The following is a 22,319-nucleotide window of genomic DNA, read 5'->3' on the forward strand; positions in this document are numbered from 1 at the left end:
CTTAATCCTATAAGTTAAGAACTATTTTTACCTCCAATTCACAGATTAGGAAACGGAGGCTTAGGGAAGTTGAACAATGTGACTGAGGTGCCACGACTGGTGAGTGGAGAAGTTGAGATGGAAAGCAAGCTGCACTCAACCCCAGAAAAAGAACCAGGTAAGGAGGATGGGAGGGGGGTGGGCAGCAGAGCTGGACGTGTGTGACAAGGGTCCTTGGTCTGGAGCGACATAGACGTTCATTTTGGTGCCACCTTTTGGTCCCTGGTAAATACCCACAGTCTCTCTGAGGTTGTCCATGGTTGTGATAATGTATGTATATCTTTTGTAAGAATGACATTTTTGTGGCAGAGCTAAGAGATTGCTTTTAGAAAGCAAGAGCTCTGGGCTTTGAGTCAGTGGAGCTGGTCTTGCTGTTAGGGCAGTAAGTAAGTCACCTGCTCATAGGGGCAGGAAGGGTAAGATGGTCTCACCGTGTGCAGGGTCAGTCTGCTTCTTAGAACTCAGCTGGGGGTCATTTGTCATTCCTGAGGCCAGTTTTGAGGGACAAGGACCATAGAATTGGTATTATAACAGAGCTCAAGTGGAAAGCTATAATCACGTATGTTGCCCCGACAGAAGTGAGGACTTGTTTAAAATACGCATCTCTGAGAAACCTCTCTTGCAGAGACAAATGAAGTAATTTGAGGAAGAGGCTCAGTCTATGTTAAACACAAAGGGGATGAGAGAATTAATTAAAGGGGAGGGGTGGGATTGATCTCCGTGCTTGAAGCTGTGAGCCTTGGTCTGACACCTCCGCGACAGCCTCTGATGTCTGTGCGGGGACACAACTCAGAAAGTGTCCTCCGCACAATGCAATGGAGAAATGAGATTAGCAGGTGTCGGAGGAGGCATTAATGGACTGTGGTTCTTACCCAGGGAGCATCTATATAGCAGCTGAGTAAGAACTAGAAAAAGGAGTCCCTTCTGGAAGGAAGCAGCCTGGAGAGTGCCTGGCTTGGCAAGCGATGAGAGGCTGATGTCTCTCGTCCCCCTGGTCTGTCGGCCAAGTGCCTTCGTGGAAACTGTACACCTGTGCCTAGCAGCCCTGTTTGCAGGGGGCCTGAGGTTGAGGTCGGTCCTCTCTCCGTCCCTCCGCCTCAGCCTGGAACAAACATGGCTGGATAGGAGCTGTGGAAGCCAAGAGAAGGTAGAATTTGGTGGCCAGCCAAAGACATCTCCTCACATCCTTCCCCCAGGTCTACCCCCCAAAAAGCCACGGGTCTGAGGACTGATCTTCCTGAGAAGCTCCCCTGACTTGACACTGGTGGCATCACAGGGATTCATTTGAAGACATCCCCTGTGTGCCCAAGGATGTCTTCAGAGTCAAGGAATGAGCCAGGCAGTGTATCAGATTCCTATCACTGCTGTAAGGAACGACCACACATTTAGTAGCTTAAAATGGCACAAATGTATTCTCTTCCTGTTCTGGAAGTCAGAAGTCCAAAATGGGTTTTATTTGTTTAAAATCAAGGTATTGGCAGGGCTGCGTTCCTTCTGCAGGCTCTTCAGGAGAATCTGTTTCCCTGCCTTTCTTGGCTCCTGGAGGCTGTCTGTGTTCTTTAGCTAGTGCCTCTCCCTTCATCTTCTAAGGAAGCCATGTAGCATTTTCACATCTTTCTCTTTGACTTTGACTGTCCTGCCTTTCTCATAAGGATCCTTGTGATTAATTGTGATTAGCCCAGATAATCGAGGATTGTCTCTCCATCTCAAGATCTTTAACTAAAGTCACACCTGCGCCACACTCTCTGCTCTGTAAGGTAACATAGTCACAAATTCCCAGACACAGGACTAAGATGTAGACTTCTTTGGGGGACCGTTGTTCTGCCTACCACAGCGCCTATATGTTGCCTTTTTTGTTTGTGCCAGTGTCTATGTCTCCATCAGACTGTGAGCTTCTTGAGGATGAGAATTGTATATATTTTGTATCATTGGTATGTACCACATTACTTAACACAGCAGCTCTTGGCAAATACTAGTTCTTGAACAAAGATAACCTGACCTCTTCAGAGTTATGGGTAAGATCACCAAAGCTTAGAGAGGCATGGCGTGTTTAAAGTTATACTGATCTTGTGGCAGAGCTGGGTTCAGAATCCAGGTCATCTGAGTCTTTCCACTTTCCTTCCTATATAGACAATGGTCCAAAGTCTCACTGTACAAGATAACCTATCCTTTTCCAATAGATGGCATTAACATTTCTCCCAGCCCTGCTGGCTGGGGTTGTTTAGAAGGACATTACCTATCCAGAGAGAGTATAAAAAAGAGTCCAGGCTATGGAGCCTCTAAGGCCTCAGTCTAAATTAGGCTTCTACTTTATAGCATTTAGCTATTGCTGTGTAACAAAGCTCCCCATAACCTAGTGGTTTAAAACAACAATTTATAATTTCTCATTTGTCTATGGGTTGTTGGTGGTGGGGGGTCCTATTGCTCTAGACCTGACTTGATTGACCTTGGCTAGGTTTGCTCATGTCTGTGGTCACCTACTGGGCCAGCTGGGGGCTGGCTGGCCGGGGAAGGTGTGAACTAGGACACATCAGCTTTGTTCCATGTAGTCTCTTACCATCCAGTGAGTAAGCCTAGGTGTGTAGTCGTGGCCATGGCAGATTCTGAGAGAGAGTAGGAGTGGACCAGCTCAGACCTGGTGGGTCATCACTTTTGACACATCCTCTTGGCCAAAGCAAATTGGAGACTAGATTCAAAGGGGTGTGGAAATGTCCCTGCTTCTTTATGGGAGGACCTAGGAAGTCACTTTGATACAGGGAGGGGTGGAAAATTAGGGACAATTATATAGTTCATCTACCCTATGCTTTGATAGGGGATAGGATAGTTTCTTAATTTCTTGATTCCCTAGTTTCCACATCTGGAAAATGGGGAATAGTAATAATACCACACTGTGGTGAGGACTGAATGAGATGGAACACCCGAAACACTCACCAGTGCCTGACATGGTGCTTAATAATGATAGCAGGGACAGAGCTTTCTAAGATCAGCAATTACTATCATTACTGTTTTTGTTATTGTTATTATGTAATAATTGTTCCTGGCATTATAGTTACTATAAGGCTGGCAGGAAAATCCATGGTCCTGATAAGAGATAACAGATGCTGGTGGGATGTAGTCTCACTTCACAGGGACAGGGAGGAGGCCAGAGCATGGCCATTTCTCAGGTTACTGAATACCTGTTACCTTTCTTCCATTTCATAAGAAGGTGACTATTGTTAAGGATAAATATGAGAGGTGTCTGGGTGGCTCAGTCGGTTAAGTGTCCAACTCTTGATTTTGGCTCAGGTCATGATGTCAGGGTTGTGAGGTCAAGCCCTGCATCAGGCTCTGAGCTCAGTAGGGATTCTGCATCAGGCTCTGAGCTCAGTAGGGATTCTGTCTGAGGTTCTCTCTCTCTGCTCATCCTCCCCCCGCCCTCACCACCACCATTAACCTCTCTCTCCACTATCTCTCTCTCCGAAATAAATAAATAAGTCTTAAAGAAAGAGGGAAAATATGAAGGTAGCATTTTGGGGTGGTGTGGGACTTGAATTCAGAGGACCTGGATCCAAGTATTAGTTCTTTATCCTATTAGCTGTGAGAATTTTGACAAATTACTGTACCTCCCTGAATCTCAATTTCTTTCCCTATAAAATGGAGATAACAGTACCTACTTCCAAAGTCTATTAGGTGAGCTAACTCAATTGCAACAAGTAAAGAAGAGTTCTGTGAGCTGGAAAACACTAGACAAATACTCCTTATTCTAATCAATCTGTCTTTTCCTTCTTGTCATCTGCATCTGTACCCTCCATGGGTCAGGTGCTCTCAGGAGGATGAGCTTTAAGAAGATGATGGAAGTTTCTTGGCTCTCTGTTATCTGTGAGCAGGAAACTTAACTTGTGTGATTTTCCAGCAGTTATCCAAGCTTAAAAATTTCATAAAAGGGGACAAATTCCAAATGTTCAACCTTCTAAAATCAAAAGGAATGACTCACAGGTCATTAGCATCCCTGGAACATAGTGACTTCTGTTTTATTGCTATTAAGTAGGATTTAGCTCTATTTTATTAAGGCAATCTTTACAATCATGTGAGAGGTTAATGCATTTCGCACATAATCCACTGCCTAGCTCACTAAATGCTGAACCCATTAAAGCCAAGCCATGCAGGGGAAGGTTTCAAGACAGAGTGACAAATTATGGGTGGTATGCAGTGAATGACTCAAAGTATCTGAGGGCCTTTTTTTTCTCTTCAAAATATAAAATTTGTTCTCAAGCAGAAAAATAAAGAGCTATCCTAGCAAAACTACTTTCTTAGGGACATATAGCTGCAGGGGCTAAGCTCTGGTGAGCATCGATGGACTGATGTCCAGGCGCGGAGGGACTAAGAAAGCATCTTCTCAACAGGCCCCAGCCCCCTGACCAGTTAGGTCTTCTTTAATGACTTCTCTACATCCCAGAACCTGAAAGACAGTATCTGCCAGGAATTCTGCATTTATTAAGTGATGATGGGTTGCCCCACCCTCCGTTCTCTCTTCATGGAAGACAGAGCTGGTTGGAGTTTGGAGCAGTACCAGATCACGGTGATCATGTGAATATCTGAAGCCTGGAGAAGGAGGCAGGAACCAGATTGTGGAAGACTTTGTAAATTTTTTTAGAGTAGATATCTAGGTAAATATCTAGATATTTTGGGTAAATACCTAGGGGTGAGATTGTTGGGTCAAATAAGCAGCATATGTTTGACTTCCACTGCACTGTCTTCCAAGGTTGTAACGATTCACCCTCCTACCAGTAACATACAATCATTCTAGGAGCTCTACACTTATGAAATTGGAGAGCCATTCTGGTGGGTTTCCATTGGCATCTCATGGTGTTATGATTTGTGTTTTCCTAAGGATAAAGGATGTTGGCATCTCTTTGTGTACTTGTTGGGGGCAGGATTTTCCACAGAGGACTCATAGGCTCCAACCTGTGTTTTAGGTTTTCAAACCAAGATGGAGTGAAGATCTTGAATTTGATTTCTTCTCCTCATTCCTGCTGAAGTGATACAACCAAAGGAACAGGGAAATTCTACCCAATTTCTGAGAGCTGCAAAGAGATCTTAGCCACTTCTGTGAAACCTCTAAGAGTTTAAGCAAAACAAAACAAAATAAAATCAGAAGCAGAGAGCACAGAAAAAGGCAGGTGCTGGCTGCTCACTCTGCTCAGTCCATCAGTTGGTGGAATGAATGAAACTATTTTACCCTGCCCCATTCCTTAGTTCGTCTTGGATCAGAGTGGTACAGATGGAAATAAGGGAAACACTCTGTGTTTGAAACTTCTGGTGACAGAGGAAGGGGTAGGGCTCAGTCCTCTTATAACCATCCCCAAATGGCAAAACAAACAAACAAATGAAAAACCTGGTTGTACCCTAATATCTATTCTCCCCTTCTTTTATAGCAGTAGAATTTTTAGTTGGTCAAGTGACAACTCAGAATAAAAATTACATTTCCTAGCCTCCTTTACAGGTAGGTATGTTTATATGATTGAGGCTTAGCCTCTGTAATCTAAGTAGAAATGGTAATGATCATCTCTAGGAAGTGTTCTTTTTTTTCCTGAGAGAGAGAGAGAGAGGGAAAGAGAGAGTGCATGGTGGGGTGCGGGGTGCGGGGGAGGCCATTGGGGAGTGGGAAAGGACAGAGGAAGGGAGAGAATTCCAATCAGGCTGCATGCCTAGCATGGAGCCAGACATGGGGGTCGTTGCAGGGCTTGATCTCATGACCCAGAAATCATGACCTGAGCTGAAATCAAGAGTCAGATGCTTCACAGACTGAGACATCCAGGTGCCCCTCCAGAAAGTGTTCTTGAAGGGAAGGTGTATGAGTTTCCCCCACCTTCCTATACCTGGCTGGATTCTGGACTTGAGGGCTGGAGTTGATGCATCCACTTTGGACTCTGAAATAAGACCCTACCTTCAGGGGAGGTGGAGCAATAAGACTGAATGAGTCAAAACCCTGACACTGTGGAACACGGAATGAAAGCGAGACAGACAGCTTCTGGATTTCTGTTTCTTGAGAGAGCAATAGACTTCTATCTTGCTTAAGCCACTGTTGTTGTTTGTTTGTTTTTGTCACTCCGGGCTGAAACTAATTTAAACTTATGAACCTTGATTGCTTATTGTCCTTGGTCACTTTTGGGAAAGGTAGAGTGACTTAGTAATTACCAACAGATTATCCAAAGTGAACCAACCATAACTGTCATCAACAAGTATGAGGAAAGGGTGAAAAGATGCTGGTTTTGTGAAAAGACTTAGTGATTCAAAGAGAGGAAGACTAGAAGACCAATCTGAACAATGGAGCACAAACAGTGCATTCGGTGGGAACACTATTTCAAAAAGTCTTTTTAATTGTGTGAGATAGTGTTATGTTGACTTTAAAAGATCAATCTGAAAACAATAAAGAGTTCTTAGGAGGGAAAGGTATGGTTTCCATTGATTGCTACTGCATCAAGGCTGTGCCTAGCCAAATGGACACATCAAAGAACAGCCTGATGAATTAGAAAACTAGCTTGAGAAACTCCCCCAAAACCCAGATGAAGATTTGAAGAGGTAGAATAGAAACGTTAAACAAAAGAGAAGAGGAAAAAGATCTTTAGAACGAATCGGGAATATAAGTAAAAATAGGCATGGAGAGCCAGACCCAGGAAATTCACTGTCCATTTAATGGAAGTCTCAGAAGCAGAGAACTTCCTAGAAGTGAAGCTATAATCAAAGAAGAGAATGTCCTTGAGTTGAAAAAGATAAATACATCTTCAAATAACAATATCTGCCAAGGGCTGGGAAGGAGCATTGAAGGAAGTTCAAAACTTCGGAGATCATCAGACAGATATCACCAGTATCAGACAGAGAAACCAACAAGAGGACTGGATTGTCGACTGATTTGTCTTCAAATTATGCTCAACTATGGAAAATATTTATAAAATTCAGGGGCTGAATAATTGTGACTCTATAGTTTCTCCCATAAAATAAACTATTAAAATAATAACAGCCATGGTTACTGACTATGTGACAGGCACTGTTCAAAGGAAGCTGGTTGAATTATTTCATTTAACACTCACGGCAATCGGTAAGGTGGCCACGATTATCCTTTTTATAGACGAGGAAATTGAGGCACAGAGAGGTAATTAATTTGCCCAAGGTCACTCCATTAAGGCAGAAGAGACATAGTATGGACTCAGTTCATGCTCTTAACTACCACACTACACTGCTTCCAAAAATAAGTTGAAAAATATTAATCTCCTAGTAGGAGAACCAGACTTGGCAATCAATACATGTTAAGCTGCAACTGTGATAAGTGCCAGTAGGGGGTGCTATAGAATTTTTATGCTTGGGAATCCAGCTTGACATTTCACAGATGAATGGCGTATAGTTACTGCTTATTGAATGCTTTCTTTTTACCCAGTACTGAGTGTCATCCAAAGAGAAAAACTAGGGGAAGGATTTGGGTGATGATTTTCTGCTTATTGGAGCACAGAAAAACTCAGACTTGGGAGGAACCATGTCTATCAGAGGAGAGGATCATCTTGTCTAGTGTCTGCTTATAAACCCCATCAAAGGGGAGCTCACTACCTCTTGCAGGACCCTGTGCCTTCATTGAACACCTGGGCCCCAAATGGTCCCAGACTTCAAATATGAGGTTGTTCTTGAGGGTTAGAGATAGAAAACGATCGCAAAGTCTTGGCTGGTTAATAGAGAGGGACAATGTTCTTTAAATGTCTTTCCGAAGGACAGTCACACTTATAATGGAAAAAGGAAGTGTTCATAAAGGCCGTAATGCAGCTTCCCAGGGGCTGATCTTGCAATCGTACCTCCTGGATGTCCAGAGTAGCCTCTAGTGCTCAGTGGGTTTCCTGATTTCCTGATTCACGTATTTACTCCTTCACACTATCATTTGTGGATTTTTTGGTACACACATCCATTCGTTCGTAACCCCCTTTATTTTTTTCATTCATCCATCCACTCAGTAGGCATTTGCTAGGCTCCTTCTGGTCTAAGTGCAGGACGGGGGAATGAGATCCATTTCCAGGAGGTTCTGCCACACATAGAGACTCAAGTTATGAATTCTGAAAATGCCTGTAGATTTCCAAAGTGTACGGGGTCTATGAGAGTGGGGACTGCTCATAGAGGCCCGGAGCCATGCACGGAGGGGCAGGCGTGTGTGCAGCCTGGCACACATAGGCGATTCACTGGAGGAAAATGGCCTTAATGACGTATGAGTAAATGAAAAAGCATTTGAGGTTTCCACTTAGCTCCCATTTTATAAATGAAGATCCGGCTCAGGTCACATTTTCCTATGTCGCCATCTGAAAGCAAGGGAGGTGTCTCACTTTAGCACAGGTAGACAGTATAGGTGACAATTATTTAGGAATTGATTTGAAATCATTTATACTCCAACCAAATTTACAGTGTTAATATCTTCAGCCAGACATGAGTGGGGAGGAAGGGAGAGACCAGAACTAAAGAGAATGATCAGCACACTTTTAACATAGGTATGAGGATGGAAGAAAGGCAGGATACTTTTTGAAGCCAGGGAAGTGCTTGGTCAAGGGTCGGGGTCAGGGCCAAAGAGGGACAGACTGGAAGTAGGACAATAAGGCATGAGGAGTAAGTGAAGTTCCACCCAGGGATTCTGCTAGAACCTAGGGTGTGGTCGACCTTGGGTTTAGCATAGGGGTCACTTGGTACCAATACACCTTCTTCAGGCACATCTTTTTTTTTTTTTTTAAAGATTTTACCTATTTATTTTATGGACAGAGATCACAAGCAGGCAGAGAGGCAGACAGAGAGAGGAGGAAGCAGGCCCCCCGCTGAGCAGAGAGCCCGATGTGGGCTCCATCCCAGGACCCTGGGATCATGACCTGAGCCAAAGGCAGAGGCTTTAACCACTGAGCCACCCAGGTGCCCCAGGCACATCCTTTATATGGAGCTCCTGCTTGTGTCCCTTACTGTCATCTGGGTGTCCCCCAAGGCTGGCATTCCCAGCCTTCAGTAGCAGCACAGGGCACAAGGGTCCCATCTGTGAGTGACCACTCCTGTCCCCATTTCCCTAACTCTCTTGCTCACTCTCCCTCTGTCTCATTTCCTCCCCCTTCCGTCTTCCTTCCTTCTCTCCTCCCTTCTCTCTTTCTCTTTATTCCAGGGTCTTCTGAATCCCTTCTTTTCTTTCCCCATTGATCTGTCCTTTCCTTTCAGCTATGTTCATTTCGATCACTGCAGTGAATACAAAGCAATGCCTCCCAATTGCCAGGTGCCGGAGGTAAAGAGATGAAAAAATCAGGGCCCCCCAGATGTGGAGCCCTTGCAGAGGAGACAGACAAATGCTCTGCAAAGTTAGAAAGAAGCTCAAGGTGTTGTGGGAGCACTGAGGAGGGAGAGGATATTAAATCAGTGGGTATTGAGAAGGGAGTAGGGAGAGTTACAAAGAGGAACGGATGCTTGAGATGGGCACTGACAAATGACTGGGAGTTCGTGGTTGGACACAGGACTTCCAGGGAAAAAGAACAGCATGTGCCTGAAGCTTGGAGGCAGGGAGAGCATGCTGGGTCCATGCACCTGGATCTCAGGGATGTGGACTGGGTGGGAAGTCACTGATCATGGGAGCTCATTCCACACTCCGAGAAAAAGCATTCTGCAGAAGTTTGGTCTCCTGGTCAGGAGGAATTTAGGGAAGAGCCCCGCCACCTTCATTTCCCAGCCGGAGGGAGCTGATGCGCTGTGAACAGATGGGAAATAGGGGCCAGGTAAGTGGGCTACCTGGAGCTCACTGCTGGGTCCCTGCTCACCTTGTCCTGTCCTGCTGCCCTTGGGGCTGTCGGCTGTGGGGAGGAAGGGAGGCAGAGGGAGTTGAGGGAAAGAAATTGTTTCAGAGACCTCTTAGCTGCTGAGACTTCATTGGGCCTGTCTGCTTGCTTAGTTATTCAGGCTAAGGTTGGGGCAGATTTTCAAGGGGAGGCGGGGGAAAGAAATCACTTTTCTTAAAAGGAAGATGCTAACTCCTTGTGTGTCAAGCTTCATGTGCAACTGGACTTCCAGCAACCACGAGCAGTTCCTGTGAGGCCTTGCCTGGCCCCGGTGCTTTCATGGTCAAATAATGGGCAGCCCAGGCCGGGGCCCAGCTGGGCTCCATTGAGCGAGGTCTGTGGCTCCCTGTGAAGGAGGATCCAGGCAGAGATCCTTAATGAGACGCAGAAGGGCTTCTGAGGGGCCCAGCCCGCTGGGACAGGGTCACTATGACAGGCTTGGAACCTTGCTGTCCTCTACACGCCGATACCGGGCCCCTTCCCCACTGTGCGTCCAGGAGGGGCTCTCCTCTCCCCAGGGCCACAAGGGCCAGTCTTCCCACAATGTCCTTGGACTGTACCCACATGGCCAACTGTGCAAATCTCTGCTCAGCCTTGCAGCCCGGAGCTGAGCCAGAGGACTCTTGACTCATTGCTGTAGCTGTTCTGGAACTTGGCACGGTTACTAGTATTCCTCAAAGTCGTAATTACCACCACTTAGCCCGGGTTAGTGATCTGGAGCAGGGAGCAGCCCAGCCCGCATTGCCTCCTGCTGCCAGCAGACCGACTACTGGTGATAGCTTCGTGGTTCATAATAATAATAATGATGATAATAGCTATCATTTATTGGACACTCGCTGTGGACCTGGCTCGGGGCTAGGTGTTTTACATGCGGAACAGAGCCTACTCCTGTTCCTCCCCCAATTCTCTCCACCCCCCCCCCACGCCCCCACCCTGGGTCTGGTTCATAACCGTTGATTTGCATGGCAGCTTTTATTTTTGAGCAGCGGGGGAGAGGGTGTTCTGAGGACGAGGTTGGAGTGGATGCAGAGTGTTTTTTCCCATCTGGCCTCTCATGTGGTCCGGGTTGGAGCAGTTTGGTCAGCAGAAGGATGGGAATGGACAGAAAGCTTTTTTTTTTTTTTTTTTTTTTTTTCATGAGACACCTGGTAAGATTCTGGATAAAAAATCCTGGACAGAAAGGGACAAAAACCCAGGGAGACTTTGTGGGGCTTTAGGCCAAGCGAAACAGCTTTGGAGGGTGACCCTCAGCCCCGTTCTGCCTGGACCCCAACGGTTGGTGGCAAGGCTGCCGTATGATGGATGGGGCAGGGGTGGGGCTTCTTATTGTAGGTTGTGCTCTCCAGGGCAAAATGTTGATGGCAAGATGTATGCAGGACGGGGTCGAGGAGGAAGCTTGGCTACCGTGCAAGCCCAACACTCCTCTGTCTTCAGGGGGCCCCAGGTGCCCCCTAGATGCATCATTTCAGTTGTCAGATGACCGCCTTCCTATAGGAACATCAGACCTATCGGATTAAGGACCTGCCCTCCTGCAGGATGGTCTCATCTTAACTAATCACATCTGCGACCACCTCTTTGGCAAATAAAGATACATTTTGAGGTATTGGTATTCTAGGACCTTAACATATCTTTTCAGGGACATGATTTAACCCAGAACAGACTTATAAGACCCTACATCCTATCTACCCTCCCTGAGCCCACCAATTAATTCTTCCACTACCCTGGGTTCTGTGTGCCAGGAAGACAAAGGTAAGCTTTGGGGTTCGGCTGCAGGGAAGGTGGTGTGATGGACCCCTCCTCGCTGGAGCACATAATTTCTCCCCAAACCAAGGGTGTTTCTGACATCATAAAGCATCATAACAGGGTCTCACCAGAGCGGCCATCTGGACTCACTCTTACTACTGTCCCCCATGGTTCAGGGCATACAGCAGAGTCTGAGAACGCAAAGGGACTCTGGAGGAACTGACCCACCACAGAAAGTGCAGCCTAGTGGTCTGGCAGGATGGGGAATGAGTGGAGACCACTAGACTTGGCAGGGTGGTGGCCATTGGTGACTCGGGGAGAGTGGCTTCGTGGCATGGAGGGGCCAGTCACAAGTCATGCTGTGGGGGGCTCAAGAACAAGGATGAGGGTTAAGACAATACTTTGGGTGATGTTTACTGTGATTGAGAAGATGTAGACACCGGTCAGAGGTTAGGAAGGGGGCTGTGGGATAAAGAGAGGCTTTTTTTAAATGGGAAAACTTGAGCACATGTGCACGCCGATGGCAAGTGCTAGGTGTGAGGGAGAGCTTGGAGGTGCAGGCAAGAGAAACGAGGATGTTTGGCTGAGGCTGGCAGGTGTTTCTACCTCTGAACCCCTCTAATCCACACCATCTGATCTTACCTGGAGATCTAACACACGCTCTCCTTGAGTCCATTCAATTACTGCCCGGTATCCTTGGCAGGGACAGGGAAGGTGGGGGAGGGGGGCGGTGTGGGCAGTGGGAGGGTCACACCTGCAGGTTTGGTCCCAGGAGAGGGCCTGGATGCCCTGTGTGCTATAGGATGATACTCTCTCCCTCCCCGAGCCTGATACACACGGTGGAATTTTTGTGGTTTCGTTACCAACCCTCTCTGTGAGTCTGTCGATTCCTAGGCCCTCAATCAATGTTTGCTGAACGGTGGATGAATGGATGGATCCCAAGGACAGGGTTACCGTGGAGCTCCCGAGCATTTATCTTGAATCTGGAAAATGCAAGAAAAATTGGGCCATCTGTTTCTGTATTATATCAGGATAGCAAAAAGCCACAGAACTTAACTGTAGCCAACTCAATCATGTGTGACAACCTGGCAGTAATGCAGGACGCCGTTGTGTAAAACACTGTGTGTGTGTGTGTGTGTGTGTGTGTGTGTATGTGTCTGCAAGAGTTGAATGTGACTGCATATAAAATCACACGTGTGTAAGGGTGTGCATGTCTGAGTGTGTGTGTTGCTGACTGTGTGAGCCTGATATCTGTGATATCTGTGTATCTAAGTGAACAGACCTATGCAGGAGCATGTGTGTCGGCTAGGATACGGGAGTCCACGTGGACGCGCACAGCAAGATGGGCTCAGACGAGCAGGTGCACTGCAAATTGCCGTCTGGTTGTGTCCATACATTATGTCCCCCTGAAAAATCTCTTGTTATTGAGCTCCTGGTGTCCAAATGTAGCTGAGAACTGCTCTGCCTCCCTCCTTCAGCCTGAGCTGAGCCGAGCCATGTGAATTGGTTAAAAACCAGAATGATTCAATACTTAGGAAGATAGGCAACAATTACAGCACAGCATAGCTAGGAATTAAAGTAGGCTTACCTCTCCCCCCACCCCCACCCCAGTATTGTTTCATTTATCTGCGCTTCCAGTAGAATATTCTGTGATGACGAAATTAGAAATTGGTCTATGTCTGCACTGTGTTTGGCAGGTCACAATGCAGGCCACATGTTAAACATCTGACATGTGGCCACGGGGGCTGAGCAACTAAATTTTTAATTTGCAGTACTTTCAATTAATTTAAATTTAAATTGCCACATGTGGCTAGGGGCTGCGGGATGGGACAGCGCAGATCCGGGCCCTGTGTTCCAGGCTTTTCTCTCCACGTTGTGTCTCCAGACACAACCGGGAGGGTGCCCGGGAAGTGTCAGCTGACTGGGCAGGTCTTTGGGGAATTTGCATGAATGAAGAGAATAATGGAAATTTGATATAATAAATGGAAAAATAAATCATGTTTGTAGATAAATGAGTACTTCTGAAGTGTTGGATAAATATCTCCCCTAAAGAGGTATGTTAGATCTTTATGGTGGAGGTTATCCTAAGGGTTTAGTAAGACTTGGCCATTTTTTTTTTCTTTCTCTCTGTCTCCCCTCTCAGCCAATTATGAGCAGACCTCAGACTCACATTTGCACGAGGTATGAATTTCTCCCTAGTGGAGGTTCCAGCTGGTGATATAACGAAGCCACGGTCACCTCTTCCCCACCTCTGCGTGCCCTTGTGAGCTTGCTGTCTCAAAGCCTGGGTAGTTCAAAAGACCCTCCATTTCCAAGTACACATCATGGAAACTACAGATTCTCTGAATTAGAAGGGCACTCGGCAACTCCTCCATCTGTTCCTAGAAGCCCAACGTTGGAAACTCACCAGTAGCTCATGGCCGGATGTAGGAAGTGTGCAACTTCCTGCTGATTTGGCACCCTTGTCCCTCTGCCCACTGAGAAGGAACCTGAAATCTTCCAGAAGTCCTCCACCTTTTTCCCATTGGCCGCTGTTTCTCTGCCATTGTGCAGCTGGTGATGCTCAACGGAAGTGCGCGATCTCATGTGTGTCACCTCTCGCGAACCCTCTGTGCCTCAGTTCCTTCACCTACAAAATGGCGGTGATATTAGGACCCACGGTCCCCACATCATGGGGTTGTCACAACACACAAATGAACTAATGCAGGTGCTTAGAAGAGTCCCTAACATGGAGTAAGCTCTACATAGATGATAATGATCAATATCAGTATTATTATTTTTAATCATTATTTCATCTTGTTAGAATCAGATGATTGCCCAGTGAGTGGAGATTGTGTATTTACAGAAACTATTGATGACTATTTTTTTTTTACCTTAAGAAATTGTGAAGTCAATACTCAATGGCACATTATAAATATCTTTAACCACCATACCTGTAATTAATTCTATAAACCAATAGTTTCTATGTTTTAAAAAATCATGGACTCCTTATTTAATGGAAGCTCAAACTGTAAAACATATATAAATGGAGCTTCTGTAGGAGAAGGGAAAGTGGGCTTAAAGACCCTCCCTGCCCAAGCTGTCCTTCCATGGGTTTCTTGGAAGCCATGGACTCCAGGATTATCCTTATAACCAAGAAAATGATGCTCAAGGTAATGTCATCTACATCGTCAATCCCTCTTCACACTGGGGTCGGGTGACACACGTTATTTCGTTAGTTACTATAAGTATACAAAGTGAGCATATCGGTTGACTCCATTTTAATGCTTTTCCTTCCTTCCATTCTGGAAACTTCATCCACTGTCTTCCGCTTACTTGCACCCAAACCCTTCCTTAATCTCCTTAGATAGATGGACCCTTCACTTCTGATGTCCAAAGTTGTTCTTGTAGAGAATTTATGGACACTCCCTAGAGATGCTGTCACCCTGGTGCCTTAATGTTTCACGTCTCCCACTGACCCTGAGTTTTTTAACACAGGGACCAGGGTTTTTGAACACAGGGTCTTCTTATCTTTCCTGTAGCCCACTGAAAGGCCAGGCTCAAAGTAGACACTCAATATATATTTGCCCAAGAAGACATTTCCTTAGGAAAAAGGAAGAAATTTACAAGTGTTCTCACTTGTAAAGTACAAACAGGGGCCTCCTGTTAGGCCAGTGTGAGGAGTAAGCCAGGAGAGATATAAAGCTCTTTGTAAACTGTAAAGGGATGGATGTGTGATGTGTGTGAGGGGATTGTTGTTACTGTGTCTACAGGGGGCAACTTTGGCCTGGTAAGCCTTCAACAGGGATGGATTCATTTGTAGAAAACATTTGCTAATTATTGTCTGGTTTGAATAATTATCGAGGGATCCTGGAAACAGCCCTTCCCACGGATCAAACTGTCACATCTGCAGCCGACCTTTAAGTAATCTGAGTGGGGGTAATTACAACGGGCTGGTTTTCTCTAAATATAGCTGTTCCCTAGCTAAAGGTCAACTCGAGGGAGCACAGTTTGATAATTGCGAGCAGTTTGATAATGAATTAGGGCAAATATTCCCAGGGGTGCAGTCAGTGGTTTCCTCTTACGAAGACCAGAATGTGGATGCCCTGATGGGGAGGACCTGGTTTTCTGACCCTTGCTGGAGAACCTCAAGGTTCCCACTTTATTAAAGTTCCAGGCCTGACATGATATCTTTCATGGGAAGGTTACGGTGGTAAAAACTTGTACAGAGGGTGGGGTGAGCTCTTCCACTGCTGGGTTCCTTGAGTCCTGAGAATTCTGGTGCTCTGCTCTGGTCCACTGTTTGTGTCCTAGCTGCGTGCTTCATCTCTCCAGTGGGAGCTTTTACTCCTTAATGACTAAGACCCCAAAACAGAAACATCAGGAAATACAAAATCAGAGAGAACTTGGCCCTGCCAAGATTCTTTTTGTGGGGGGATTTTGGACAAATCACTTTCTTCATCGAGTTCAAGTGTCCTTACCAATAAAACAGAACTTGTGACTATCCTGCCCACCAGGATAGGTCAGAGGAAGATCTAATAAATACATGGGAAAGCACTTTGCAAGCCTCAAAATACTCTGTAGATGCTAGAGGTCAAGACAAATTCATTCTGTGCTGTCTCCTTAGCTTGGTTTTAAGCTTCTCCGGGATGGGCCTTATACTTCCCTTGCAACTGTCTCCTCTCCTCACCTTCCTCCTCTCCTGGTGCTTAAATGCAATAAAAACTTGAGAGAAGTGAACTGAGATAAAAGAGGGAGACTAGGAGAACTAAAGGGAAGGAGGATGACGGCTCTGCCCAACGTGAGGCTTGGCGGCTTACACTGTGTGAATCATAGGTCTCACCTTATCTTCCCTTTTCTTCCTAAGACTCACGCTTCACTCCCATCCCCAGGCTCCCTCTTAAATCTGCATCTTAGGCCCAGACAAATTTCTCCTTGGCCTGGAGTTTCCCAGTCCTATCACTTATAGCACCCGGAAAGATGCTCCCTCCTCCTCTAGGCTCAGCAGAGACCGTGTTTAGTAGAGTTGGGCTGCAATATCCCCTTTGCCAGTTGGCGTCACCGCTGAGCACACACACTGCTCATTCATTCTACACCTGTTTGTTGAGGCTCCTTTGAGCTAGGCCCTCACCTAGGCACCTGAACAACCGTCCCTGCCCTCAGGAGTAAAGACAATAACTAAACACTTAGATACCAAATGTGATGACAGATAATGATGAATGCTATGAAGAACGGGCAGGTTAAGAGGAGGGGTGCTGAATGGAGAGGGAGGGCTGTTTCAGATAAAGTGAAGGAAGGTGATACAAAAATATCCTCACGGGGCACCTGGGTGGCTCAGTGGTTAAGCACCTGCCTTAGGCTCAGGTCATGATCCCAGGGTCCTGGTGTCAAGCCCCACATCGGACTCCCTGCTCAGCGGGAAGCCTATGTCTCCCTCTCCCACTCCCCCTGCTTGTGTTCCCTCTCTTGCTGTGTCTCTCTGTCAAATAAATAAATAAAATATTAGAAAAAATTAAAAAAAATATCCTCAGGCCACAGCCTGTCTACCCATTCTTGTGTATAAGGTATTTTACCTTAAATTTTTTTTTTTCTATTACAAAATTGACCTTTGGACTCTGAACCCTCATTTCAGAGAGCTTGAGGGGTAGAAATCACTCTCAATCTTCCTTAAGGATCCCCACTAACAGGGAAGCGTTGCAATTCTGGGCTCTTAGGCAAAGCCAAAGCCCTGGGAGGGAGAGTAAGGGAATTGGCCTCTTGCCTGAGTCATTAGCCCCCCCTTCTGACCCCGGGGCATGGGCTGGGGCTGGGTGGAAAGTGAACCCCAGCTCTCCCCCTGCTTTCTGGACACTTCTCCGGGCCTGAGAAGTCCCCTTTCCCCTGTAGAACACAAAAGCAGAGAGATTTGCGAGCTATTTCTGGTTTTTGCCCTGCTGCCTCTCTCCCAAGGCAGTGAGCACAGTGCTGACGCCTGGCTTGGGGGTGGGAGTGAGCAAGGAACACACAGGGGAGCAAAAGCACAGATTGGAGAGATTCATATCTCAAAATATCATCCCAGCCACACCTGTTAAAGAAATTCCAGCCTTACTTCACTACTCCTGGAAGTTCAACATTTTGTGTGTCCGGTGTACTTAAAACGAAGGTTGCCGCACACCTGTGTGTCTGTGCCCACACACTTGTTCCCATCCACACCTGCCCCTTCTAAGGTAAGTAGGGTTTCTTCTAGTTCAAGTGTGGGGAAACTATGAAGTAGTATTAATAGCCCCCCCCCACACCCCCAAATGAACAGTGATGCTGCCAGGCAAAAGGCAACAAAAAGCATTTCATTAGCTTTCGGGTGACTTGGAAACTCTGGTCTAAAAATACGGACAAGCAGGAGTGTGAAAGAGTGTGTAGGAGGGCTGTCCCCACAGTTCTCCACAGTTAGGACAACTGGGGCCACTCGTGGGAAATGTGCCAAAATGTCCCGGCTTGGAGCCTCTTTTAAAATAAGCTCCCCTCCCACCCCGAGGTTTACAGGAAACTTCTCAGCAGATGTGGGCAATTTTCCCCAAGCCCTTGAAATGGAAGACAAAGGAAGCTGAGTGACAGGGCATCAGAATGTGGAGAGAGGGATTGCCTCTCTCCATGCAGGCCGGACCAATTAGCTGCCTTCCGCCCCTCCGCTCTCTGCGGTGGTCTCTGAGAGTTTAGTGGGGAAGTGAGGGGAGCCGGTGGTCCCTGGAGTGCTTGACACCCAATTAGTGCTCATTCGCCAGCTAACCGGCCAGCCTGCTCCCTCCCAGCTGCTCAGTGCCCTCTCAGCCAGCAGCTCTAAGAGTAGAGGGTGCTAATTGGATGCTGAAACCCTGACACCCCTCCAACCGCCCAGCCCGGCCATGTCCAGGCCCTGGTTTTCCGGAACGAGCTCCTGTCCCCGCTTCTATCACCAGCTCATCCTTCCTGGGAAAATGCCATTCCTTTCAAGTAGAAACAGATGAGCTGGACTGCAGCTTCTGCCAGAATTCTTGAAGAGCCCAAGACAGGACAGAGGCAAGGTCAGTGTGGGATGACCTGAGGGCCTGGGGGTCAGGAGGCCTTGTGGTCATCGGGTTCTCAGGGGTGTTAGAAAGGCACGGAGGTGGGAGATAGGAAGCCTTGCCACTGTCTGTGGCACCTTTCCGATCTTGGGCCTCAGTTTCCCCATCTGCAGACAAGGGGGTCCAATAAGATGCCCTGCTCATTGGGGTAGGGAGTCTCTGTCCTGGGGTAGGGAGTCTCTGTACCAAGACTCTTGGGTGTCTGACAGATCCCTGGGGTGAGGTGGGCTGTGAGCATCTTGGATCCTCAGCTGTATGAAGCCATTTTGAGCCAAACTGACACTCTGGTTCTCAATGATGCGGGCCTGGGCCTGCCTCCCAGAAGCCTGGGCTCTCCCATACAAGTCGAGGTACTTGGGGAACAGATACGGGTCCTGGGAATCCAGATGCTCAAGTTGTGCTATTGTTTCGATGATTCCGTGGAGGTCCCAGGGTCACTGTGGGGTCACAGAGGGGTCACATGTGCTCCCACACCTGTTCCCATGGCAGCTCTAGACATGTGTGCACGTGCACGGCCACAGAGTCTGGCCTCAGTGCTCCTCTGGGCTGTGTCCGGTGACCCTGTTGCAGACATTCGTGACGGAACGCCCCAAGGAGGACTCTAAGGGTAATGTCTCGGCGGCTCCAAGTTTGTACTCCATCCACGGGGTAGAATTACACGTCCACACTCTTTATCATGGGACTTCGCAGGTTTGGCCGCCACAGTGGGTGGTGTGTTATATGGCGGCGACCTGGATCAGCTGACTTGCTTTGGCCACTGGGATGCAGATAGTAGTACTGTGTGCTAGTTTGGAGGCGAGACCCTAATATCCATCCTGATTTCTCCTTGGACTCTTGTGCCCTTGTGGTCTGCTATGGAAGGGGTCTGCTCCAGGCGGCCACTGCCCCTTCAGCTTGGGCTGCAGAACGTGACGTGCCCAGGAGGCTTGAACCCATCCTGAGGCCTGGGTCCAGACTGGGCAACGTGAACTCAGTCTAGAGCATCCAAACTTAGGTTGGACCTGGAGACCGGGGAATTTGAAAATAAATGAGTTTTGTGGTAAACCAGTGGGGTTTTGAGGTTGTTGTGTGACAAAAACGGACTAATATAGCAACAGAGGTGAGAAACTGCCAGGAAGGGACTGGGGAAGGGCACCCTGCCGGTGTCCGGGAACTGGGTGCCGTAGAGAATTAAGGCCAGGGGTCAGGATGCCCAGGTCCCCTCCACAGGCCAAGCATGGGCACCCATGGGCCGCCTTCCAGCACTGCCCAGGCTAACTCAGAGTCCAGAGGGACCCTACGCTCTGAAAGGGACTGAGGAGAAGCTCCTAAACTGTATTTTTGGAATCTCCCCAAGTTGAGGACGGAAAGGAGTGGGGGCTACTGGTATCCAAGTAATATGCCATGAACAAGCCCGGCGAGGGGAACGGAAGGAAACCAAATCCCCAGGACTGCCAAGGGCGCCTGGGACAATCCTGGAGCCGTTAGGATCCACACCGATTGGAAAGCCTGGGCAGCAACCCTATTCACTGCTGAGATTCAGGGATGATGCTGAAACAGAAAGTGATTCCTAATCAGTTTAACCGAACACCAGATGACTCTTTCCCGGGAGTCTGCGGCACTGAGAGAATTGCCGTAATTGCAGGCGCTCGGCAGAGAAATCAGGTGCCTGCCTCTAGTCCCTTAGGCAGCGTACCCTTGGGGACCCCCAGTTCAGAGACCCTCCCGCTGAGACTCGGTTCCCGACCCCCTCTGTGGATGTTGACCGTAGCCTGTTAGCATGTGGCTGGAATTTTGGTTAGGGACTTTCTAATTGCAGCCTGATTTGTCCTTTAAAATATGCACAGAAATTTGGATGCTCACGGAATTCTGATTCTAGCGTTTCTTTGTGCTTGGAGAGACCGGGCTTCTGCCTTTGCCCAGAGAAGGCTGCAGAATGTGCCACGTCAGGGCACCTCTGTGGCTTCCCAGGAGTTTCAGTTACTCAGGGAGAGATGGCCACCCGGCCTCCATGTCAGCAGTCCGGGCTCCGGTCCTGGCTCTGCTACCACCTCTGTGCAACTTTGGGCAAGTCTGGTCATCGTGTTGAGTGTCAGTTTCATTCTTTCCGACGTGAGGAGACTAAAAACCAGCCTCAGAGGGGTGTTGTGAAGACCAAATGAGATAATGCAAGCGAATGCTTATCACCCTGTCTGGCACCGAATGCCGTGGTTGTGGTATGTGGGACCAACCCAGTAGCTTCTATTATCACTATTCTTAGTAAGAGTGAAGTGCTTAGCATATAGCAAGTCCTTCCATTAGTGGTAGACTGCTGGAGTGGTCGTGATGATTGTTAAAACACCTGATTGTGTGCATCTCATGTCTGGAATCCTTCGCTCATCTTCAAGCCTTTGGAACTGGTTTTCAGACTGTATTGCTTGGTGCCCTGGGATTTCCGAGGCTGGGTACTTCTTGGGTGTTCAGAAACTGAGTTAGTGGTCCAAGATCACCCAGATATGAAGTTACACAGTGGGAAGTCCAACTCAGTTCCCAATGCACTCATCGTCCAGGCATGGGGGATTTCTGGCACCTTTATGTTCACACTGCTCTGTGCAAATCATTTCCCCTCCCTGGCAACCTTTTCCCACTTCCCTCCTTGTCCAAAAATACCTCCTTGTCTGGGAAAAGCTTCCTGAGCCTCTCAGGCAGTCACTGCTTCACTGCTGGGTGTCTCTCTGCTGGAGCCTGACCGCGGCTTATGAAGGTCTGTCTTTGCATCGAACTGCAACCCCCCAGGGCCCCAGGCCTAGCCTCTTCCCCATTACCCCAACCTCATCAGTGACAAGTGCAGGATGAGTGGAAAATGAGCCAAACAGAGGCTGATCCTAGGCTGGTTGTAAATGCATCAGGAGGCTTCGACCAGGCTGCCTCCTCCCTGTATCAGCTGCACCTTGAGCTCAGACTCGCCAGGGGAAAGCAGGCAGGGTGGCCCGAGTCCTATAGGAGCTCAAGTCTGCGCCCGGGATCCCGGCCATGTTTGTACATATTAGCTGTGCATGAAGCCCCACAGTGAGATTCCCGGGTAAGACACGGCATGCCTAGGGAGATTCAGATCTCAGATGAACCTTTTTTTTTTTGATATAAGAATGTTTCATGAAATATTTGGGACTTACACTAAAGATTATTATTTTTTTAAATATTTTATTTATTTATTTGACAGACAGAGATCACAAGTAGGCAGAGAAGCAGGCAGAGAGAGAGGAGGAAGCAGGCTCCCCACTGAGCAGAGAGCCTGATGCGGGACTCGATCCCAGGACCCTGGGATCATGACCTGAGCCGAAGGCAGAGGCTTAACCCACTGGGCCACCTAGGCGCCCTGTTTTGTTTTGTTTTTTTTTTTTAATCTGAAATTCAGATTTAGCTAGGTGTCCTGTATTTACATTTGCTAGATCTGCCAACTCTACTGCATAGGGACACCTACACGCACCCTCCTGAGACAGGAGTCCGAGGCGTGTCAGCAGATAGGGTGGGTGTCTGAGACCGCTTTCCAGGCCGTGTCTATATACACTAGCTCTGGATGTGTATCCTCATGGACCAACTGATTTTCTAATATTATATCTCACAAATTCTACGAGATCCACTTCTTCTTGTTTTAGCAACTATATACTCAGGACCCATCTTGTGACCTTGAAATCATGGTTCTTCTGGT

Source organism: Martes martes (genome assembly GCF_963455335.1).
Source record: "Martes martes genome assembly, chromosome: 4".
NCBI lineage: Eukaryota > Metazoa > Chordata > Mammalia > Carnivora > Mustelidae > Martes > Martes martes.